The sequence below is a fragment of the Lissotriton helveticus genome, chromosome 7 (genome assembly GCF_964261635.1).
Source record: "Lissotriton helveticus chromosome 7, aLisHel1.1, whole genome shotgun sequence".
NCBI lineage: Eukaryota > Metazoa > Chordata > Amphibia > Caudata > Salamandridae > Lissotriton > Lissotriton helveticus.
This window is the reverse complement of record NC_136068.1, coordinates 1269700795-1269727072: the sequence shown is the minus strand read 5'-3', so window position 1 is coordinate 1269727072 and position 26278 is coordinate 1269700795.

Below are 26278 nucleotides of genomic sequence, written 5' to 3'. Positions count from 1 at the left end.
ATTCCTGGCGTGAGGGAGAACAACGAGGCATGCTGCGCCAAAACCTGGCGGAAGTCCTTCTGTTGTTCTGGGGTCAAGGATGGAGAGAGGACAACTCCCTCTACTGAACCATCCTTTTCCTGAGCCGCTAGAAGGTCAGGAAAAGGCTCACTTTCCTCCTCCTCGCTCCCATCCGTCACCATGAGGAGAGTCAGCTCCGATCGCTCATGATGAGGCTTCAGGCGGTTGACGTGGAGCACCCGGTGGGGCTGTCGGGGGGTCTTCAAGTCCACGACATAGGTGGTCTGGCCTTTCCGCTCCATGATCTCGTATGGACCAGTCCACCGGTCCTGGGGGGCACTAAGCTCCCCAGGCTCCATGACCCACACCTTCTGTCCAGTGTCCAACTCCACCGTCTGAGCGTTGTGGTCATACCACTCCTTCATGACGGCTTGGCTAGCCTCCAGATTGTCTGAGGCTTCCTTCCACAGCTTAGCCATCTGGCTGCGGAATGCCAGCATATAGTTGACAACATCCCAGGGAAGCTTCTTCGAAGTCTTCTCCCAACTCTCTTTGACCAGACTAAGGGGTCCCCTAAAGGGGTGACCATAGAGCAATTCGAAGGGGCTGAACCCGACTCCCTTCTGTGGTACCTCGCGGTACGAGAACAGCAAGCAAGGGAGGAGGATGTCCCATTTCCGCTTCAGGTCTTCCGGCAGACTCCGGATCATTCCCTTCAAAGTCTTGTTGAAGCGCTCCACGAGCCCGTTAGTCTGGGGGTGGTAAGGAGTGGAGAACCAATAGGTCACTCCGCACTTCTTCCACATGGCCTGCATGTAGGCCGACATGAAATTTGTGCCCCTGTCCGACACCACGACCTTGGGGAATCCCACTCGGGTGAATATCCCCATCAGGGCCCGCGCCACTACAGGTGCAGTAACGGTCCTCAGAGGGATGGCCTCCGGGTACCGAGTGGCGTGGTCCACTAACACCAGAATGAACCGATGTCCCGCAGAGGTCGGAGGGTCCAATGGCCCAACAATGTCAATACCGACCCGCTCGAAAGGGGTCCCGACCACTGGGAGTGGTTCCAAGGGGGCCTTCAATTTGGTCCCAGTCTTGCCACTGGCCTGGCAAGTCTTGCAGGTCTTGCAATAGGTGTCAGAGGCAACTCTCATCCTAGGCCAATAAAAATGTGGGACTAGCCTCGCAAAGGTCTTGTCCTGTCCCAGGTGTCCGGCTAGAGGTATCTCATGCGCCAGTTCCATCAAAAAGGCTCGGTAGCACTGGGGGACCACTAAGGCCCTCGAAGATCCATGCACCGGAACCCTTGGCTCACTGTACAGGAGGCCATCCTTCCAATACACATGATAGTTGCCGGTCTCCTTGTTCACCGCTTGTGCTTCGGCCTGTCGCTGCATGCCTTCAAGCGTGGGGCACTCCTTCTGCGCCCGACAGAATTCTTCCCGGGTAGGACCTCCTTCCACATGGCACTCGGCAAGGGTCGGCAAATCCCCTACGGGAACGACATCCACCTCCACGGACTCCGGGGTTACCTCTGCGGGCTCCCCATCCGTCACACGGGGTGTGTCCTCCACAACACTCTCCTCTGGACCGACAGTGGGTTGGGCCGCTGTTTCAGGCTCCAACCCGGATTGAGTTCCTTGCTGGGCAGCCGTGGACCGCGTGACTACGCAAGTCCACCCTGGTAATCCCAGCATCTCAGTGTGGGCCTTAAACTCCACTTCCTTCCAGGCGGTATGTTCGAGGTTATTACCGAGCAGACAGTCCACAGGCAAGGCAGGGCTGATCGCAACTCTCAACGGGCCTGACACTCTTCCCCATTCAAAGGGAACTTGAGTCACGGGATAGTAGCTCATTCTGCCATCAGCCAATACGGCCGGATGGTACACATCAGGAACTACCTGCTCAGGGGACACCAGCCGTCTCACTACAGTGGTCATGCTGGCTCCTGTGTTCCTCAGAGCGTCCACCTCCTCCCCATTGACCTTCACCCTCTGCTGGTACTTAGCAGTATTCGATGGTAAGGGCGTCACTGGGACCATCTCCTTATCTCCAAGTGAAACCAGGGTCAAGCCTGTCCACTCCCCTTCCCTATCTAGGGGCAGCTCCAACCCAAGCGCTATACTAGCCACCCCGGGACTCTTGCCACCAGTGGGGGCTGGGGGTCGTTTGCGACACTGGGAATCTCCACCTCTCCGCACTCATAGCACCGGACCACTTTTGGCTTCTGACTCTTGTCAGGGTAAGTGTGTTTTGGGGGACGGTTCTGTGGTGGGGTACCTACTCCTTTCCCAAACTGTCTAGTTTGTGGGCCTCGTGAGAACTCTGTTCTTTTATCACCACCCTCTTTCTTCTGAGGGGCGCCCTGTCCGCCTTTCGGGCCATCTCCCCCGGGGCCCTTGTGTGACACCCGGGTGCTAACCCAAATATCCGCCTCCTCCGCGAGCTCACGGGAATCAGTAAGCTTGCGGTCCACCAAATGTTGGCGCAACTCCGGAAAACACTTATCCAAGAGGTGCTCTCTCAAAAAAAGGTTATACAGACTCTCAAAATCACGCACCTCGCTGCCACGCACCCAACCATCCAGAGCCTTTCGGGCATACTCAAAAAATTCCACCCAATTCTGCGTGGACAGCTTATGGCTGCCACGAAACCTCTGGCGATACCTTTCAGGGGTGAGGCCAAAATGTTTGATAAGTGCCTCCTTCATGGGGGAATACCTAAACTGGTCTGCCTTCTCCAAATACAGGAGTGAGTCCCTGACATCAGGAGGTATATACCGGTACAAACCACCTCTCCAATGTTTCTCAGGCACCCCATGGGCAGTCAAGGCCACTTCATACGCCTCCAACCACCTGGCAATGTCATCCCCCTTGGTGTAGCTCGCTATCACCTCCTTGGGTAACCAGAATCTGGGCTCCTGCTGAGCCTCTGGTCCGCTGCCACCATTAGGACTTCCTGGCGCACTCAACTGCAATGCTCGCAGCTCCATTTCCTTGAGCTGCCGCTCGTGCGCTAGTCTTTTTTCCTCCAACGCTAATTTCTCTCTCTCCAAAGCAAACTGCCTATCTTCCCGTTCTCTCTCCTTCTCGTGCTCTAATCTAGCAAGTTCCCACTTCAACCGCCTCTCCTCCCTCCTGTCTTCGTACTCCTGCGGTGACACACTCTCCCTAGATACATTGCTCCCTGCCCTGGAACGTGGTCCTGGCAACACATTATCTGATACATCAATGTTGAGCAAACCTGGGTCTTCCTGAGTGTCCACCTCCCCGTGTGTGACCTGTTCCCCATCCTCTTCTTCCTCTGGGTGGGCCTCTACCCATGCCCTTAAGGCGGTACGGAGCTCTTCTTTAACAGCTCTCGTCTCCACAGGCACCCCCATCCCCTGACAAAACTCCCTTAACTGCACTGCCGTGTACTTATCAAGGTCAGCCAGCTGGAACTCCATTTTACCAGGTGAGGACCTAGATAACCTGGAAGAAAAATTCTAAGACGTGGGCAACAATACTGGTTCAACACACTTTGATGCAGGCTAGACAGTGGTGAGCAATTGGGTTTGCTTGCAGCACGATAGGTGTCCAATTAATTGCAGCACACCCCGTCTCACTGGAGAGTGTTAAGTAGCTACAGGTCCTGGATCCCACCGCTCGGCACCAATGTAAGAACTGGGACCGCCAGTTCTCCGGGGGGTAGCATGGCTCGAGCAGGAAGGCGGCCAGGGGCTTATGTGTAAAGCAGCCACTTAACACACACATCCAATAAAACATACAGTGGCGCAATAATGGAGACCACACCAGATGTTGTATTTGAAAAATCAAGATCTTTTATATAGGCTTTCAATCAGAGCAAGGCATTGGTAATTCATTAGCATTTCAAATAAGCATTTCATTAAGACATTTCATGTATCATGTGCAGATTGCATTTCTTTTGAAGAGTAAGCATTTCATTAAGACATTTCATTAAAATTACAGCTAGTTCATCTATGCAATGAAACGTTAACTGACCCCGCCTGTCGCATCAAACTCTTTGACAGGCAAAGGGGTAATGGTATAAACCTGGAGGATCCTACAAGAAGCGACAATTATAATGCATTTAAATAGCACATCAAACCTCTCACGGTCGCTTCTCCTAGAAAGGAATAAAACATATCAGCAAGTACTTTCCAGGTTAATAAAGAACTTCAAAGAACACAGCCTTTAGTCATTTGGGACAAGCTTTTCTTCTTGTGAATACAGGTCGGCTGCGACCTAGATAAGATCATCAGAATACCAAGGAAGCCCACCTCTGCAAGAAAATTCAGTACAGTGAAGTGAACCTCCCTCTCAGTTCCGGCTTGTACATATGGTGCACTAGGAGCAAATCAGGCTTATGGATACAGTGCACCTATAGCATTTCAGGCTTGTAAATACGATTCATGAAGAATAAGTCAGGCTGGTAATTATGCAGCACGATGAGTAATGCAGGCTGGTAAATTTGTAGGCAAAACGATTAAATGAGGCACATTGAGAAAGGGGGCCAACAGGACCCAGTCACAGTTAACCCCGGGGGAGGGGCGACCTCGGGCCTCACTCGGCCTACCGCCCTCCTCCCCAGGGGGTTACCTCACTTCTTCGGCCCTCCAGGGCCCTTGCGTGGTTCTCGGGGAGGGAGAGGGCGCTCTGACCCTCTCGAGGCCTCACTCGACCCAGCGCGGTGCAGACGCCACTTCAGGGCACCGGCGCTGGGGACGAGGCGGGGTTTCCATGCAGAGCAGACGGAGGGGGCTCTCAGGCTCCGCGGCCCCCTCAGCAACGATCCAGGGCTTTTCCGTGTGTGGGACGAGGCGCGGGGCAGCAGCCAATCGCTGCCCGGCTCAGGCGGGGGCGCGGCCGATGACGCGGTCGCGTCTCCCGTCACATGATGGGCTCCAAGCAGGCTTCAGGCCTAGCGCGGCCTGTCAGTTTCAATGCGGCGGCCCTCTCCTGGCACCGAGGGCCGCCGAGGGGGGCAAATACGGCGCTGGTCACCACGTGAAGGTGGGCAGCCCCAGGGCAGGCCGGAAGGGCCACAGAAGCATCGCGTGGGCGGCGCTGATGCCGCGAGGACGTGGGGCCTCTTCAGGCGCCTGGGGGAGCTGAGGTACAGCGCTAGCGTCGCTTCTCAGCGCTATGTAGGAGGGCAGATTACAGCGCTCCACAAATTAGTCAGTCAGAACTGTGGCAGGATGGGGGCAAATTATAGCGCTTATCACACAGTTCAGTCAGGGGGAGACAGGTAGGCCCAGCTGAAGCAGGGGATGCGCTGGGCAGCTCTGTCCAGTACCTTGTCTCATGAAGTAGGTTTCTTGGCGCTTGGATGATTCTGCACCCTTGGTTACTTGTTGCTTGAAGGGGGAATGAGTTTAGGGCCTGAAGAATGTCTCCTCAGTCACTGCAGATGGGCCCTGGGGTTCCCTCCCACTGGGCCAGATCAGGGGGATAGCTTTAGACACCTCACTGAGCTTAAGAGGCAGCACCTGAATCCTGTCACTCCCAGTAGCATAGGTTCCTCACTAGGCCCTCCCTCCTAAAACTCCTGCGTGGGTTCCCCAGGTCAGTGATGCCCCAACTGACTAGAAATTTTCCCTCCTTTTCCTTATATAGTGTCAGTTGGCAGTTGGCAGTGGCAGTTGGTGCCTCCCCTATTCTGGAAGGTTCCAAGAGCTTCCACACTCTAACTTTTGACAGGGGCTGGGTGGCTGGTGTCGCAACAATGTATGGGGACCCAGCCTGCTCCTGGCAACTAGGGTGCTACACTAAAAAGACCACGCTGCAGTAGCAGGGGCCAGTGGCAGCCATGTTGAAAGTAGAGAGCACCTGCACCCTAACACAGGTTAGCTGTAAAAAGGTGCCTGAAGTCCTAAGGACCAACAGAAAAATAGGTGGAAAAAATTAGGCCAGGGCGAAAAATACAGGGCAAGGTCATCCTAAGGCTGACAGGTCTAACAGTGCGCCTATTCTCAACACACTCCTATGTTGGTCAGTGTTCCAGAATAAATGAGCAACCAGGCTGTGTCCCCGTTATTGGTTGGAGAAAACGGCTGGTGTGTCCGTGAGAAGACTGTATGCATTCTAGCTCTTAGAAGAACAGCTGGCCCATACAGAGAACAATATTGCAGGGAAAGTAAAAGAGGATAGAGTGATAAATTCTATACACTATATACATATATAAAAAGGCCCGTACTGTGCCACCATAGGCCAATATAAGGAAATTGCGTAACACATAATTGCATTAAACAGGTTGGATAACAGTGTCTTTTATGTGTATATCTTCCTCATAAGTGTAAGGAACTCGAAGAGGGATTCAAGTATTGTTGAGGGTTGACACCTGCTTGGAGATTTCTTCATACTCATTTAAACCCCTGGTTACTGTGTCAAGATGATGAATCCACTTGCACTCACGTAGGCTGAGAATGTTAGCAAGGTTTCCCCCTGGGGTTGGTGCCGATCCTTTCTTTCAGCAGCCACCTCAGGGTTTCAGGAGTGTGCCCAAATGTGGTAAAATGCTCCACCATTAGTGCCCCCTGGACATTACATTTAATCCTACTACAGTGTTGTAGTATCTGTGCTTTTACTTTCTGCCTGGTCTGTCCCATGTATAGAAAATTGCATGGGTAGCCAATTGTATATACCACATCTATGCTGTTGCAATTTGTGTGGTGTTTGAGGCTGTTTGAGTGATTGTTGTTTGAAAAAACTTTTGTCCCCATCGTCAAAGAGCATGCTCTGCATGAACCGCATCTGTATTGACCCTTGATTTGGGGCAAATTTCACTGGGTCAGCAAATTAGTTTTAATGGGCCCGCTTAATAGTGACCTTACAATGTAATCGTTTTGACTTTTCCCTTTCCTGATTGCATGCATAGGTACCTCAGGGTTTCTACTTCCTCAGCGACCAGAGACCAAGGGCTGTTTATACATTATTTAAATTTCATTGCTTTAAAAATCTAATTTTTGTGTGGACAGAACGTGGCCATGCAGATCGTCCTATCATGTAGTGTTTTTGTGTTTTTCTTGGGTTCTAAAAGAACTTCTCTAGGACAGAACCACGCTCTCTTGTGTGCTTTCTTTGACAGACTTTTGGGACAGCCTCTGTCAGACAGCCGATCGATCAAGTCATCTGATTCTTTAAAGTAGTCCGTTTTTTTAGAACAGTTTTTATGGAGTCTGAGAAATTGCCCATAGGGTAAATTGTTTCCCAGACTCCAATGACATCCAGTTTTCCCTTGAGCACAATAGGAGAATTAATTTCCTTGACATTACCATCAAAGAGGAGGAGGGTTTTCTCCACACTACACAATGCAGAAAGATTAGTGAGAGGAACACTTTACGGTGATAATCAAGTCACCAACCAAGGAGTCTTGAGTATGAAGAAATCTCCAGGCAGGTGTCAACCCTCAACAATGGTAAACCCCTCTTCGAGTTCTGTACACTAATGAGCAGATTTCTTTTTCACTCAATTTCCTTATAATGGCCTATGCTGCACATTACAGGCCTTTTTATATGAATGTATGTAGTGTATAGAATTTATGACATTGTTACTATTTTATTACATGAAGGTATACTTCATTTTAAAAGTGTTTTTATCACTCTATCCACTTTTACTTTCCCTGCAATATTGTTCTCTGCATGGGCTGGCTGTTCGTCTAAGAGGTAGAACGCATACTGTCTTCTCACGGACAGACCGCCCGTTTTCGCCAATAACTTTGACACGTACTTCGCTAGTATCAACACGGGCACAGAGCCCAGATGCTAATTTCTTCTAGAAGACTGCCCAACATAGCGGCCATATTGAGAGTAGGTGCCTGTTCGTGTGAGAAACCTGCATGCACCCCTGGCGTGTACGCTGCCATCGCAACATCGGTTTCTTCTTTTCGCGCAGCTCGGTCACATGGCTGACGTTTTGAGAGTTGTGGTTGGGATGCACTAGGAGGTAAGCCCCGATGCTTGATCTGTGGTTGTTTTTGAACATTATAGGCATTTGGAATTAGTTTAAGGAGACTAACAACTTCCATCTGGTTTGTCTTTTGAGAACGATTCATTCGTGCTCGAACATTTATCGGTCACCCATGATACGATTTAAAATAATGGCAAGGGTGAATATAGGGCTTGAGAATATGTTGTAGTAGATCACCTTCTCTTATTTTTAGTTCTATTTCTAGACACTAAGGATATTAATTAAGGCAATTATCCTTTATTTCCCCACACCAGCATTTGGTGGGCGATACAGATTTTTATTTTCCCATTTACCCACCCAGTTTAACTATATGTGCTGTGAGATTGGCTTCAAGGTGAGCTTTTCCAGCTGTTCACACAATTACTTTTGCTAGATATTCTGATTTCCTTCACTGAATACTTTATTTCTTTTATGGAGTTACAACAGAAGACTGGGGTGTTCCTGGAGAGTGTGTGTGCGGATCAGTCACAGGGGTGTGACGTGAAAGAAGATGGAGACCTACCAAGGGGTATCCATTTTGTTGGATATAGAGGCCTCACACACCTTTGCAGGTGTCATGCTTCATCATAGGCAGTGCTCCGCGTTGGGTAGGCGGTGCAATCCCCAACGGGCAACACCTCAAAGCAGAGATCTTTTAATCCAACTGCCTATTGGTCAAGTGTGGGTGAGGGGCCAGGAAGTTGTAGACAAAACAGTGCGTTAAAATGAGGCAAAGGGTACGGGAGAACAGCTTTATTCTGGTGGTCCCTTGCTCCAATTAAAAACAAACGCTAATCTGTACTTGCTGTGGAATTAGGTGTCCCAGCTCAAGACTAAACTAGAAAGTGAAGGATGTGGTCGACATGTTTCTCGCTAGTGGTACATTGACACGCGATTCATCAGGACCTAGAGAGAGGTAACAACTGTCTACAACACATGATCTATCAAAGTATCAGTGACTCATTACAATTAGTTAAACGAAATACCTGTCTTACACTGTTCCTTGCCTATTAGTCAGGATTTGAGTGCATCAACAGTAACCAGCGGGTCGTACACCGGGAGGGAAGCCTCTGTATCTAAGGTTCTCTGCCCCGTGTCTGTTCGTGTTTGCCTACCCCTCTCTGTTGGTACCGGGCACTACCCGGTGCCAGCTGAGAGGGGTAGGCAAACACGAACGGTACCCTTTGCCTCATTTGGATTAAAAGATCTCCGCTAAAGAGCCCCTCTTTGAGGTGTTGCCCGTTGGGGATTGCACCGCCTACCCAACGAGGAGCATTGCCTATGATGAAGCATGACCCCTGCAAAGGTGTGTGAGGCCTCTATATCCAACAAAATGGATACCCCTTGGTAGGTCTCCATCTTGTTTCATGTCACACCCCTGTGACTGATCCGCACACACACTCTCCAGGAACAGCCCAGTATTCTGTTGTAACTCCGTATCTTTGAGGGCACTCACTGTGGCTGGACGTTCCACTCTCCTCGAGTGGTACTTTCGCCCTTCCAGATCGACTTTGATCGACCCTCCCCCCCTGTTTGTATACTTTATTTCTTTTATGTCACCAGATTCATTTTGGACTTAACTTGATAAATGGTTTTAAGAGCTTTTGGGCCCGGTTATGAGCTTCCCGAGTGGGAGCCTGTCTTCACTTTATATAGGTTAGTAAGGTTTTATGCACGGCGATGTATGTTTATGGGTTTTGAAACACAAGTCATTTTGGTTTTAGGTTGCCCATTTTCTTCTTCACTGTTCTGATGAAAACCTACATGCCAGGACGTTAAATCACCTTATGCAGTAGTCGGGTCTAAACGTCGATAATCATTTTAGCCTATATTGAATACATTGATCCTTGAGCGTTTTTTCAGGATTTAATCACCACCTGTTGTTACTAATGAACTTTCATTTTTTAATTAATAAGTGCTTTTTCAAACAAGCTGTCTACAGTGGCACAGGAAAGATACAGTAGTCACTGTTTTGCATTGAAAGATTTAATGAATTCTAATTAAATATTTTTCCTTTTTCTTCATTCCCTTGCACATGAGCACTTGTATGATCACTTCCTTCTATCCACCTCTTTGGAGCAACCTTTCCCTGAATATATTTATATGTTTGAAAAAAGATGAAAATATAAATTGAATCGATTGGAGAATGATGTGTATGATCTTTTTATGTTTGTTCACATGCCAAGACCATACTAAATACATTACTTTATACCTATTGTTAAATATTTGCCAGTGGACCACATTGTTATTTGTACTAAATGTTACCAATGTTCTATGGTATATCTTGGGTCACCCCATTAGTTTAGAATGGTCCTCCACCATATCAGAAATCTTACAAAATAGAAGGGGGTTCCCCGGGGGATACAGAAATCAAGGCAGGGAGGAGGGGATTAGAACAGTATCAAAAAGAAAAGGAACCCCTGCCACTAATTAAATTTAATCCCATCCTTACTTCTACTCAGGCTTTTATGCTTCTTGATTTTGGTTTTTAATAGAGTGTTATGAAGTATGAGTGATGATGTATTAGTGTTAATGATTGAGAGTTGATTAGGAATACATGGTATTTTCGTGGGACCGTACTGTGAATTATGACTCTATTTTATGGATTGTAACCCTGCACGACAACATTGTTATATTTGTTTATGAAAGATAACTAAAGAAAATAAAAAAAATGAAAAAATGTATAAATAAAAGAAATTAGATTCTACACCTTTGTTGTGTTTGTTTAACTGGGCACTGCACTTTGGTCCATATAGGTGTATAATTATTGGGGATCCTAGCATAGGACCGTTTAATTAGTGGCAGGGGTTCCTTTTCTTTTTGACATCAGAAATCTTAGCAAGAGGACCTAATACATTCAGCAATTTATGCTCAGATTGCTTAGGTGAGCTTTCCAAACCTTTGTGAGGATCTCACCCTAGTTTATATAGGTACGTGGACAGTTCTGCGCCCAGATTAGGGGATAGATTCTCCTTCTCACCAATGACAGGACAAGAACATTCCACCCTCATAAGACTATGCTACCCTTCCTCTAATGGTTTACTAATCCACTTCTTAATATATTCTGCCACATGAGCTAGTGGCCACTAATCTGAACCTTGAAGATGCCTAATCTCCATGGGATTAAACAGTTTTTGCACTAGAGGGTCCACAATAGATCTCTTATTTGCTTCTATACCCACGGTACTTCCTTCATATTTCTCAGCCAAGGATTCCTTGTAATCCAAGTCCAAGATGTACTCATCTGCATCCTCATCATACGCAGAATTTTCCTGCCCATCTTTAATGTAGCTTTGGACAGCAAATCTATGTGAGCTGCTTAGGACTCCTCTCACTTCCACATGTTTACTTTTTCTAGAACACCTTTCTCTAAACCTCTAAAAACTCTGTGTTGACCTTCTGATATCAAAATATACTCATCCTCCGCCTCAATAGGACCTCTTCTTCTCTCTTTCAACGCCTTCCTCACTGACTCCTGTACAAATTCGTACAAATTCGTTCAACTCCTGTGTTATTAACCCTTCACACTGACTTCCTGACTAGACTCACCATCCACTTGTTCAGTCATGTTTAAACCAAGTTTACTAAACCAATATTATTAAACCTTAAATTAAAATCTATTTGGAGAAAAAAAATGAATTACTGTTTTCTGAGCAATAAAGTACTATAATGAGCAATAAAATCTCTAATCTGCACAAATTGAATTAATCTTTATCAAAAACTGCTAAATACTCCGCAAAGACGATATAAAAATGGCGCTTTTTTACTCCCACTTATAATCCTGACTAAAAAAGTGATGTAATGACAGATGTTGGTAAATGTTGCCTAGCAATGAAACCCACCAGCTCAGAAAATGGTCCAAATGTTTACCTTCCCTGTAAACACGTTTGTATGTATTTTAAACTTCATTCCTAAGTAAATCGATAGGGATAAATGCTAATTTCCGAAAACTGAAACTTCAATTTTATTATGTATTCCCTTCTTGGTAAACATTCTTTCCATACGCTGCGCACAAGGGAATTTAATTCCGAACCCCTACGCACAAGCAATATGCCCAGTTTCCTTTAGAAAGAGCCTGAAACACGGTGTGTGCCCTCAACAAAGATGGCCACCCACAATATGAATACACAGAACTCAATACAGGCGAAATTGCCCTTCTTTCAACGAATGGCATCAAGCGTGAGACACGCTCTTCAACTGCCACCTTTCTCAAGACCTTCGAGCTCTGATTATCTACTAATAAAAGGTATTACTTTGAACTACCATTACAAACACATAAAAAACAGTCCTAAGATTGTATAAGCATACAAGTTTGGCATTATTAGCCAAAACATTACTAAAAACCTATAATTTTAATGACGTGCTAAAACTAAATATCTACAGCAAGAAATCCATACATTGAAGTTTTAGTCACATATAGAAAAATTTAGCAATATTAACACATTTCCTAAAACTTAATTCACAAATAATAAAACACAATTAAGAACCTATACTTATCTACTCAGAAGCAGCAAACAAAAAAGGAGGAAAATGGCTGACAGGAGGCTTTTTTTAGACTGTAGTGCTCTAATCTATTGTTTGGTTTTTAGTAGTCTATTTGAGATTCTTTAAAGGTGCCGCTTGGAAGTGGTGAATAAAGATTTTATGCATAATGTTAGTCTCATGTCTTGCCATAAAATCTGAATGTGGGCAGGTGAGCACAGGAGAATCAGAATGTTGGGCAGGTTACCACAGGAGAATCAGAATGTTGGGCAGGTGACCACAGGAGAATCAGAGTGATGGTGCTCTGGAACAGATTGCTGCTAACTTTGAAGGCATGTTTGATTACCCAAGGAGTCCAAGCGATTAAAACGTGTGTTATAGAAAATCATGGAAGTAAAACAACATCAAAGGTTAGATATTATATCCAAAAACAGTTTTTTAGTCTGGTGAGACCTGGGCCTTCTGGCCTTGTTTGAGAGTTAGTCTTCTTAGTGTGGACCAGCCCGCCTCATGAGATCCACTATAATTGTGTAAAGATGTATTTGGGCCCCCTATACTTGGGTAAAGATATAATGTCATTCCTTTCTATATGTTCACTTATTCCAAATCACACTGGCTTTACGGGTCTTAGTCATCGTTATCAGAGTGGTGTTCATCTAATTTTCCTTCTTTAGATGAAATGTTGTGCTGCCTGTATGCGCTTTCGGATTCCATTTTTAGCACTCAACTCATTTTTCACAACCACATTTTTAAACACTATTTTGATTTGTTCCAGTGTTTCCCAAACTATGGCCGGTTCTTGGTCGGTTATATATGCCCAAGCAATAAATAAAGATGCCTTTAAACTCTGTATTTAACTTGTCAGATTTTCTGTACTTCAAAGGCAAAAGTCAAATCTCAGACTAGGTCGTCTGATAAATTGCTGACTTATTTCAGTACAGAGACTGGTGTTTGCAAACTCCCCTCACTTGGCAGCCAGAAATGACGGTGGTCATATACAGTATTTCGAAAGCACATCTTTTTTAAGTTTGATAATGCTTTATTGAAGAAAATCAAATAATATACAGTATTATAAATTGATATGAGCATGTAAAAGCACTTATAAACAGCAAAAGGATAATCGAAATATTCATGATATATATAAGAAAGATTAATGATGCTATTATGGTGCTATTATAAGCTTAATCAAGAAATTAGCATTATAAGATATTTGAAGAGTAAAAGGACAAAAAATGGAAGAAAAAGAAAAGAGAGAATGAGGAAAATGGCCTTTTCAAACAGTTTTCTATCTGTGTTTGATACTGCAGCGGATAACAAATAGTATTGCATGAGAAGATGATTTGTTCTCTGTAGCCTGAGACATTGGTTTCTTTGTAACCTTACCAACTAAATGCATCTGCCACTCATTCACCACTGGAGTGTTTACGTGGTTTGTGAAGCAGTCCTCTTCATATAGAAAACTATTACAATCTCATCATTTCATATATGGTGCTGCCTAAGGCGTACAAATAAATCCAAGATGTCTATGTCCATTTTGACTCAGTTTCTTTTTTAACATAAAAAAACTAATATGTAGCTAACTGGTACTTTAACGGTTGTCACTTTTACCACATAGAACACAATCCATGGCAATCAGCGTAGGTACTGCTCCATAGCCGGACAATAGACTTTTTTGATCTTACATTTGGTTTGGGTCCACCCTATTTAATGTATGTGAGCTAACTGTGGGACCTTCTTTCTAAGTACCTCATGGGGTGGGATCTTGTAATTCTTCATTAGGAGCCCATTTGCAATGGTGAGTTCCTACATTACTTAGGATTACAGCAAAATGTTAGGTTCTTAACCGAGGCCTGATAAATTATACCCTTGGGCTCTGCTACATTGTAATTCTGCATCCACTGCCCTTGCGTCTTCTTTTTGGGATAGATTCTGGAGGCCTCTGGTTTTGGTTTATTCCTGGCACAGACTGGTATCGCTACTTTAAGGTTGTACTCCTGTAGGTTGACTATTGATGTACCTAGATGGGTCTGGCATTGCCACTCTTTTTTTGGTGAAAAAGGTTATAATGGCTAGTGCTGTGCCCAGTAGATGACTGGGATGCCCCACACAGAGGACTTGAAATTCTTTGCTGCCCATCATCTCTTTCTCAATTACAAATGAATTGTAGTGATTCCCTTAAGGAGATACTGCTGCTGCTTGCAAAGGACTCACTGTCCCAGAAAGCCCAGAACTGCACACCTGAGAGGGAGGAGGGGCTGTGGATACTCCCTGCACCTTGTGCATTAAAGTGCCTGCCGCGGCACAGGATGCCAGTAAGGAAATACAGCTGCTGCTGATAAGGGACTCGCTGTCCCAGAAAGCCCAGAACTGCCCACTTGAGAGGGAGGAGGGGCTGTTGCCACCGAAATCATCTGCGGCGTACCCTAGGGCTCTTCCCTCAGCCTGACGCTGTTCAACATCTTTATTTATTTATTTATTTATTTAAATGCTTCTATAGCGCCAGAATCGAACCCAATGGGTTATCTCCGCGCTTTGGCCGCAAGCACAGGTGACGAGTAAACCACTTTACAAATGATCTGAGAATGCAAATGAGGGGATGCTAAAGCTTATATTTCAGTAAACAGATTGGTTTTTAGCTTTTTCCTAAATGTAAGGTGGTTGGAGATCTGTCTGAGGCTAAGGGGCAAGTTATTCCACAGAGTTGGCCCTACTGAGGAGAGGGCACGGCCACCTTGTCTGGTCTTTTTAATAAAAGGAGAATTGAGCAGGAATTGATTGCTTGACCGTAGATCACGTTCCGGTCTGTAAGGCTGAAATAGTTGGGCTAAGTAGCTGGGGCCGTTTCCAAATAGACATTTGTGGACGGTGCAGCAGATCTTAAATTTGACCCGTTGGCGTACAGGGAGCCAGTGAAGTTCTCTCAACAGGGGTCCAGAAGGTGTTCTAGGGGGGGCATTCAGAATCAATCTGGCCGCCGTGTTCTGGACCACCTGTAGTCGATTGATGGCATCTTCATTGGCTTGTATCAGGAGCCCATTGCAGTAGTCAAGGCGACTTATTACAAGGGTCTGTACCAATGTCTTCCTGTAGATATCAGGTAAAAGAGGGAAGATACGTCTAAGTAAGCCAATGGTATGGAAGCAGGCTCCAGCAATCACGTTCGCGTGATCTTTTAGGGTTAAGTTTTGATCCAGTTTCACTCCTAGGTTTTTTATAGTGGATTTTGGGGAAGGTACTGGTCCCAGGTCTTGGGGCCACCAGTCGGGAGACCAGAGCATGCTAGCTTTACCAAAAAACATCACTTCTGTCTTCCCGACATTACACTGGAGGTAGTTGGAAGCCATCCAGTTAGAGATGGCCCTCATACCTTCCGCAAAATTTTCCCTAACATTAGCGTTAAGAGCATGGAAAGGGTAGAGGAGTTGGGTGTCGTCAGCATACGACACTGGTGTGAATCCGTACTTCCTCACAATCTCAGCAAGGGGGGCCACATACACATTGAATAGTGTGGGGCTTAGGCATGAGCCCTGTGGCACCCCTTTAGTGAGCTCCCTGGTGATGGAATGATAGGGGCCCAAGCTGACAGATTGTGCACGCCCAGATAGGAAACTCTCCAGCCATGCAAGCGCCTGGCCTCTAATGCCCACTCCTTGTAGTCGGTTCAGCAGGATTTTGTGCGATACAGTATCAAAAGCAGCTGACAGGTCTAACAGCACCAAGATCATCAAGCCTCCTCTATCCTGTGACATCTTGATGTTGTCGGTCACGGAGAGGAGAGCAGATTCGGTGCTGTAGTTGGGCCTGAACCCAGATTGAGATTGGTCCAGGCCCCCTGTCGCTTCTATGAAACTGGAGATCTGAGTGTTAACAAATTTCTCAGCCAACTTAGACAGGAGGGGCAAAAGAGAAATAGGGCGGAGGTTGGAGAGTTCCGTCCAGGGGGAGGTGGTGTTTTTACGTATCGGATTCACAACTGCCTTTTTTCCACTGTTGCGGGAGTTTACCCTCTTTGAAAGAAAGATTGAGGATCTTCATGATGATAGGGCATAGTAAACTGCCCAGGTTATTAGTTAACCTGGCAGGGAGAAGATCGCGAGGGGAGCCAGATTTCACATTACTCAGAAGAGTAAGTATATCACTTTCTGTGACTTCTGGAAAGGCTTCAAGGGTCTCAGTAAGGGTTTCTTTGCACAAAGTGCTTGGGGCTTCCAGATTGTATGGGTGTTTGACTAGAATTTTATTATAGATGGTGTTGATTTTGTCCTCAAAGAATGTGGAGATATTATTGCACAACTCTTGTGAGAAAGTGTCAGAGCTTTCACAGGCCAGCGGGTTGGCAAAGGTCCTGAGAATTTTGTACAATTCCTTTGTTGAATTGGCAGCTCCATCAAGCTGAGACAGCAGGCAGTTTTTCCTTGCCTTTTTAATGTTTTTATAGTAGGAGGATATAGCCTGCTGATAAAGGTCCTTGCTGGCAAGCGAGTGATTTTTTCTCCATTGTTTTTCCAGCTTCCTACATTTTTGTTTCTCCATTTTTAACGATTCGGAATACCATGGTTCTTTATTGGTGGTCAAAGGTTTTTTGACAGTCTTTTGTGGGGCTAGCGAATTTGTGATATCCAGAAGGGTGTTATTTAGTTTGGATAGAGCCACTTCAACATTGTCAGAGTCAGAGATTGTTGGCTCTTTCCAGAATTGTTTAAAGGAGTCCAGAGTGATTTTATGCCATGGCCTTTTAGTGATTCTCAGATTAGTGGAGGGGTCCGAGGGTTTATCAAGTAGTAAGAAGGAGAATTCCAGCAAGCTATGATCTGACCAACTGATGGCTTTGGGTGGGTGGCAGTGTATTAAAGGGTGATTGGTGAATATTAAATCCAATGTATGGCCCTTTCTATGGGTGGGGCCACAGTTTCTTAAATGAAGACCTAGGAGAGCAAGGTCAGCTAGGAGGAGTTTAGTGTCGGGGTCTTCTGCTACGTCTACATGAAAATTAAAATCACCGAGTAAGATAAAATTTTCCTTTGCTCTTAGGTGTGGGGCTAGTATTTCGGTCAAAGCAAGTGAGAAACCAGCATTAGGGCCCGGAGGTCGGTATACCAGGGCACCTTTCCAGTGTTCCTTAGCTCTGATATTGATTTTGAAAATCATTATTTCCATAGTGGGCAGAATAATTTGTTCCTGGACCGAGATATGGAGATTTTCTTTAAAAATGATGGCAGTCCCTCCACCAGTTTTTATTGGGCGGTCCTGCCTTAAGATTTTGTAACCTTGAGGAATCCCCAAAGTTATGGATGGGACCGTGTGGGGCTTCAGCCAGGTTTCCGTGAGGAAACATATTTCGGGCTTGTGGCTTTGGATAGTGTCCCAAATCTCGACATGATGTCGGGGAAGGGATCGGACATTTAAAAGGAAGCTTTTCCAGCCTTTCGCTTTAGTGATGGTGTCGTTAGCCCTAGCGGAGCCAGTTATGATGGAGTTAGGGGTGGCTTGGAATCTGCATATTGAGCAAGAAAACGGGCCCTCGGGAAATGGCCAGTTATCGCAGGCACACCTCAATTGTCCCTTAGGTTGGAGGGCTAATAGGGACTCTGGGGTGTACCTGATACATGCATTCTTCATAGAGGCCATGGCGATACTGGGTAACGGGGTAGAGTAGGGGGTCCCTGGTCCCGTCCTGTCGCGGATGGGCGCAGACGGGCTTCTCTCTGGCGCGTCTCAGGCGCTTCGCTGCGCGCGACCGCTGCGCGTTCACTGTGACGAGGGGGCTATATACTCCTTAGCATGCAGCAACTAGAGCGCTAACCGCTCGCTGCAGGCGGAAGTGACCTGGCTCTGCCTGACCCGCCCTCCGCTCTACGGCACTGGTTGCCGAGTCGGACCGGGGCGGGCAGGACTAGTGATTGAGCACAGGTTGCTTTAGATGGTGAGTAATGTAATAATCGCCTTCACAGCAAAATCGGCGCTATTAATTCAGTGTGTCAATTATAAAATCTGATAGGCGCTATAACATCAGCGTTTCAGTTTTAAAATCCAATAGGTGCTATTAAATCAGCGTTATACTTATTAAATCAGCGTTATACTTTTATAATCCAAAAATAAGTACTATTGCATCAGCGTTTTACTTTCACAACAATTCACAGGCAAGCACAGTGGTTGTTCATCACCTGAGGCGTCAGCGGGTCGGGGAGACACTGCCACTGTCCTCCCTACCGCAATGCGCCGCCTGCTCCTCGCTGCCTATATACTCCTTAGCATGCAGCAACTAGAGCGCTAACCGCTCGCTGCAGGCGGAAGTGACCTGGCTCTGCCTGACCCGCCCTCCGCTCTACGGCACTGGTTGCCGAGTCGGACCGGGGCGGGCAGGACGAGTGATTGAGCACAGGTTGCTTTAGATGGTGAGTAATGTAATAATCGCCTTCACAGCAAAATCGGCGCTATTAATTCAGTGTGTCAATTATAAAATCTGATAGGCGCTATTACATCAGCGTTTCAGTTTTAAAATCCAATAGGTGCTATTAAATCAGCGTTATACTGACTTGGCACACCTCGCCCACGTCACCCGACAGCACGACCTCAACATCATCTCTTACGCTGACGACACCCAGCTGATCATATCCCTCACCAAAGACCCTCACACCGCCAAGTACAACCTCGACGAAGGAATGAAGGCCATTGCCGAATGGATGAGGAACAGCCGACTGAAGCTGCACTTGGACAAGACGGAGGTCCCCATCCTCCGCTCCACCCACTCAGCCTGGGATGACTCCTGGTGGCCTGCAACCCTAGGAACAGCCTCGACACCCACCGACCACGCACGCAACCTAGGGGTCATCCTTGACTCCACTCTCTACATGACTAAGCAGGTCAACGCTGTCTCCTCATCCTGCTTCAACACCCTCCGAATGCTCCGCAATATCTTCAAGTGGATCCCCACAGAGACAAGAAGAACAGTCACCCAGGCCCTCATCACCAGCATGCTGGACTATGGAAACGCCCTCTACGCAGGAACGTCGGCCAAGCTCCTGAGTCGATTGCAACACATCCAGAACGCGTCATCACGTCTGATCCTCGACATCCCCCGTCGCACCCACATCACACCCCACCTGAGAGATCTGCACTGGCTCCCCGTCAACAAGAGGAAAACCTTCAAGCTCCTCATCCACGCACACAAAGCTCTCCACAAGACCGGCCTAGCATACCTCAACACTCAACTCAACTTCTACACCCCCACCCGCCAGCTCCACTCCGCCAGCCTCGCCCACGCCACAGTCCCCCGCATCCGAAGAACGACCACCGGCAGCAGATCCTTCTCCCATCTCCCCGCCAAGACCTGGAACACCCTCCCCACCAACCTGCGACAGACCCAAGACCTACTGCCCTTCAGAAGACTCCTCAAGACCTGGCTCTTCTATCACTAGCAGACCCCCCCCCCACGCGCCTTGAGACCCTCACGGGTATGTAGTGTGCTTTATAAGTGTCATGATTGATTGATTGATTGATTGTTACTCCCGCATTGTGCGCATTAAAACATCTTTTACCTCTCACAGGGTGGGACGCCCGTATGGAGATACTGCTGCTGCTGGCAAGGGACTTGCTGTCCCAGAAAGCTCAGAACTGCACACCTGAGAAAGAGGAGAGGCTGTTGTTACTTCCCATGCCGCGTGCATTAAAGCACCTCCACCTCCTGCTGCGTTGGAAGTGACGTGTGCATGCCGGGGCCAAGAGTAGGCCTATCTGCACCCATCCGCGACCGGGCAAGGATGGGCTGGGCCTTAACTCAAGGATAGGGCCTACCTTAACTCAATGCTGACCACTAAGGTCAGCATTGAGTTAAGGTAGGCCCTATCTTTCTGTTACTCTATTGAAACCTGGAGACAAGGGGACTCTCATCACCCCACCAAATATCCCTTACCTGTCAGCTATGGGAGTAATCTTCACGGAGTTAGAGATAATTGTTGTGTTTATGTCAGCTGTGCTGGCTTGGGATTAGGGTGACCAACTGGTATTGGTGCAAATTCAGGATGGTGAGTGTAAAAATTCAGGACAAAGGGTCAAAACTCAGGACACAAATTCTGGACAGGAGGTCAAAATTCAGGACAAAACTTCAGGACAATTGGATAAGTTTTACAGACACATCAGAGGTCACGCAATAGTATATAAGTAAGCCCAGCCATATCCAAACATATTCAACCATTTGCAAACCTATCCATCATGTATCCTTCCATCTATCATTTCACTCATACATCCCTTCATTCATCTTTTCACTCATCCATCCATTATCCATCAATCCACCCTTTCACCCTATCCATCTGTACACTCATCCATCCACTCTTCTACCCATCCATCCATTCATTCACTCATCAATCCAGCCATTTACCCTTTCACCTATCCAGCCATCCTTTCACTTACTATCCATCCTCCCAGTCACTCATCCTTCCACCCTTTCAGTCATCCATCCTCCCTTTCTCGCTCCAACGACCCTTTCACTTAGTAATCATTCCTTCCATCCATCCACCCACCCACCCATCTACTCATCCACTCATGAATCCATCCATTGACCCTATCACTCATCCATCCTTTCTCTCATCCATTTATCCTTTCACTCATCTATTCATCCTTTTGTCCATCTACCTTCCTTTTCACTCACTCACTCATCCATCCTTACATCCACCCTTTCCCTCATCTGTCCATCCATTCACCCTTGCACTTATCAGTTCATCAATCCATCCATCATTTCACTCATGCATCCACCCACTCACTCACTCATCATCCACCTTTTCACTCATCCATCCTTTCACTCATCCATCCACCCTTTTACCCATCCAGCTACCCTTCCACCCATACATGCAGCTATTTACCTTTTCTCTCTTCCATCCTTCCACTCACTCATCTATCCATCCATCCTCTCATTATCCATCTATTTAATCTTTCATTCATCCATTCACCCTTTCACTAATTCATCCAGCCATCCCTTCACTTGCTCACTGGCCCACCTTCTCACATTAATTTTGAGCTGAGCCTTTTTGAGAAGAGGATCATCAAGAACTTCAACCTCTCTGCAGCAGCCATTCCAGGACTGGGACAGAAGCCACCCAGGGCAGAGACAGGATCCACCACAAGGGGGGGACAGGAGCCATCACAGGCGGGGGGGCAGGAGCCATCACATGGGGGGACAGGGGCCATCACTGGAGGGGCAGGAGCCATCACAGGAGGGGAAACATGATCCACCAGGGTGGGCACAGGGGTGGGCATGCAGTATTCTAGTATCATCTTTGTCTCTTCCATAGTGGGGTAGGGCTCCTCACCCCCTCCTGGACAAGACAACGAGAAGAGAGGCTCTCTTTCCAAAATTTTAGTTTTGCCATCCCCCACTGTGATGTACAGTACTTAAGGGAGATACTCCAAGAAAACTGATTTAACTGATTGTCCTCCATACTTTGTTAATCAGTGTGAGTGCGATTGTGCGATTTCTTTATTTTCTTACATTATAGACTGCATGTTTGAAGAACCGAGGTTTGCGTAAAATTTAGTGACAGTAATTATGCTCTGTGAAGAGAACCACGTGCTGCCTCGTTGTAATCAGGCCCGGTTCTAGGATGTTTGGGGCCCTGGGCAGAAATGGAATGTGTAAAGCCCATCTAAATTGCGGAGACATGCTGCATTAATGGCTGTTTGCATCTGAATAGATGCCCCTGCTCCTGAAGCTGCCCCCCCCCCCTCAGTCACCTTCAAGCAAGCACCTTTAACAGCTCATCATGGGCAGAAGGTGTGAGGGTTGCCACCCCGCTGTGTCTCTCCAATGCTGCCGGGTATCTGAGCTTTTGTACTGCCTCAGAGTCTGTTACACCGACCTCAGCATCGGAGTCGAGAAGGGAGGTGGGTGGAAGCTGTGCAGGCTTCAGGGAGTTGTGACCGGTGCCCGGTTAAAATTACGGACAAATGGCGTTAAAAGATCCTTCACGGACAACGGACAGATGGACGAAATTACGGACTGTCCGTGAAATTTACCGACGGTTGGTCACCCTACTTGGGATCTCAGATGGTTCCAGTTCCTGTGTTCTTGAGCTGTGGAATCCTGTGAGTCATACGTCGACCGAGCTTCACTGGAAGAGGAGCGTCCAGCCTGTCCTCCTCAATTTTGCTGAGTTAAAGAATAAATCTTATACTAGGGAAACCTTCACAAAGACAAGGTAGATTCGGAGTCAGTACTTTTGTTCTTAGCTGATGTTTTTTTAACGCAAAGACATTATTTCTGATAATGGTGTGCAATTTGTCAGTGATATATTCAAGATATGTATTAAAGAATCTGGCATTACCCACAGGACCACTTCTTTGTACCACTCTGAGGGAAATGGTAGTGTGGAAAGCTTCAACAGAGTAATCAAAGGTATTATTGAAGTTTCCTTTAGCAATCATTTAGATTGGGCGGTGAGATAAGGAAGACCATTTGTTCATACAGAGTTACACTGTGAGTCCTGTGGGCATTCACCTTTTGAGTTAATTAGGGACAGATCTCCTCGCACCAAGGACCATGTGGGATAGTTAAAGTGTACCAGTTCTTTTTTGTGGTCTGCCAAGGAAGTTAGGAATACCTTGGAGGCTGTTCAATTGAAGTACAAGGTTAATTTTAACCAATCTCATGGTACAAAAAAAGTACATCTTTGTGTAGGTGATACAGTTAAGGTTAGGAAAGGTAGTATGACGAGCAAAACGGGAAAGTGCGTTTTCTGCTCCTCTCAAAGTTGTCAAAGTTATGTGTAATTCTGAAGCAACCTTGTGGGCATTATCATTGCGTCTTTTCCGCTTAGCCGGTGGGGGCTTATGTGCTGCTAGGGGAGGGCTGCTTAAATGGAGGAATTTACCAAATATTCATGAATATGGAATATGGAAGTGACAACTTAGGTAAGTGGTTTTAGTGGAAGTCTCTCCCCGGCATTTCTTGGGGTCAGCATCAGAGGAAGGGGAAGAGGAGAATAAAAAGCTATCTACAGATGCAGCCAGTCATTCTACCTCCAACATGCATGAAAGGGCAGCAAATGTTTTTTATGAACAAAGCTAAATATGGGCTGAGCAACTGGGTTGGGGCCTGGACCTTGCATATTACCAGCCATTGGTGGCAGAGTCGAGGGCCGATATGGAAGTAGTATGACGAGCAAACTGGAAAGTACGTTTTCTGCTCCTCTCAAAGTTGTCAAATTTATGTGTAATTCTGCCTTACTTAGTGATGGAAAGGTGTGACATGCCAATAGATTTGCTAAGTTTAGAGGCAAAATTTTACCTGATTGTGTGAAGAATTTTCAACATGATTCTCGTGCTGAATTTCACCCGATCAGGTATGATTGGATTCAAGATTGTACTTGGTCTGAGGGTACATTTGGTTCTAAGTCTTCCAGTGAAAGGGCGAGATTTTGATCGATACCTTATATCTATTGATCCAAACCTCGATCTGGTCGACTGAACCTTTGTTGCCTGTCTGTAAGGAAAGAAAGTGCACCTATTTCCAAGCTAGTTCACCCAAGAAAGGACTCTACTCCCAAAGATCACGGACAACGTCTAGTTTTCAAAAGTTTATTGTAAAGATATAATGAGCTGCAAATACAGGCATCTCAGAATGAGATTCACGAGATACACAGGTCCAATTACATACATGTGCTCTCGAAAAGCCCTCAGACGAGCAACAGAAATCACTAACACAAGTTCTAAGAATAGTAAAGCTATCAGCATAGACGCATATCTCTCCTTCATTTAGGTTGGAGGAAAACAAACACAGGTTAGGCGTCCCTACCCTGTTCTAGATGGTATCCCTACTTAACCAAATCCCAACCTAACAAAGGTGTCAGCAGTGAATGACCCCCAAGGGAAGTCACTCACTCTAAGTCTCTTGGTGAAAACCTAAAGTTCTCCAGTCATGACCCCTCACTGCCTACCCATCCGCTCTCTAAAAGGTCCTCAGGTATCTGCTCTAACTCCACCCAGGGGTGCTGTCCCTAATACAAAACAGTCAACAACATTTGAGACGCCCCTTGCGGAACGCCCCTCACGTGGTGCAACTTCTAGCTTTTTCCATGATGCTTTGTCTTGGGCCTCATGCGTTAGAGTTGACCTTGCTTCTCAGGCTCTTCTCCGGCCCGCTGATACCCCTTAAACATTCCAAAACCCTCCTCCATGTCTGGGCCGTCTACTGAACAGACCTCTATTCATTCATTTATAATTGGATCCCCCCTTTCCTGTTGCAGACAGATATCTGTAGCCAAGAACCCAACTCTCATATACTTCTAAAAGAAAAAGGCTTGCAACATTTCTCAGCCCAGACATGTACGTGTAAATCAATGCTAAAACATTTCAGGCCTACAATATTTCTCATTATGATTATAATATGCAACTTCTTCATTTAATTAAAGCATGTTAATACTCTTATTCTATTATTAAGTAAACATTTCTATAAATCATGGTCTATTAAATGCAATGACCAAAAACCTTAATATAATCTGTGTCGTGAAAAGAACTATCTTCCCTTTCCCTCCAGCTCTGGCTCCGAGGCCTACCACGTTCTGCTTTTAACCACATACCATCTTATGTTTTAGCAGCTTCACGACATGGATTCAAAAATAAACACGTCTAATAAAGTCATATAATGTCACACATTTCTGTATTAGTTCCACTTCTACTTAAATCTCTACATTAGCTATACATTCAGAATATAATTGCAGATACTATTAGCACTCATGGCATTTCTCTTCATGATTTGTGCTTACTACAGGTAAGTGTGATGTACTCATACATTTAAGTCAGTTTGCGCTCTCTCAGTTCCCCCCTTTGATGACCTCTCGGGGTCATCATTAACATTTAAACTGCAGTTATTGCTGGCATTCTCTGCGCTTCCAGAGCTCTCAGGCTCCTGTACTGATTATCTTGTATGGCAGCCAATCTCTGCAGCTGTTCTCTTTGGGCCCTTTCTGACCTTCTTGCTCTGTACCATTTGAATACCCTCACCAATCCCCATAATATTATCCCACAGATCAATATTATGATGATAGGCTTTAAAATATACCATACAAAGCTTTTGCCTAAGGTGGAAAACCACCCTCCAACTGTACTCATTCCGTGGCCCACCTTTTCCCAGACATTTTCTCTACTCAAGTCTTCGATCTCCTTGTGAATACTAGTTATGTTCCTAATAACTTTCTCAAGGGGCTTCGAATTGTCTGGAATGTAAGTGCAGCATTCCTGGACCTTCAAAGCCTTACAGACTCCGCCCTCTTTTGCTAGTAGGACATCTAATGCAAGACGATTTTGAAGAACCATAGCCCTTATCGATTGCATCTCTCCTTCTACCAGCATTAAGGACTGAGCAGTGCTGGCAGACAACCTGTCGACAACTGTTGCCAGTCGTCTAATTTTAACATCATTAAGGATTATTCCCAAAAGAGGAAACATAGCTCCAAAGACATCTCCAACCATTTCGGCATCACCTACATCTCTCCTTCCTCTCGATGATGTCTGACCCTCAATGATCACTAAGTCTTGTGCATGATATATTTTGGGGAAGACAATTGCCAAGTAGCATGATCCATACCAGTTGTCAGGTAGCCTCACGTAAGCATTTCTTCCACATACAAAATACACATTTGGAATCACTTGCATTCCCTTTAGGAAATCCTTAGTGTAGTACTCTAAATTAAAAGCATGCTCACAGTCAACTTCACCCACGTATACATTTTCATAATACGTTTTGGCTCGGTGAAGACATAACTTTCCTCTCTGCGCTTTATCTAAAGCTATTGGACCACTACTACCCTTTCTCTTATGTGACTTCTCTTCCTCGGTCCAATCTATTTTCC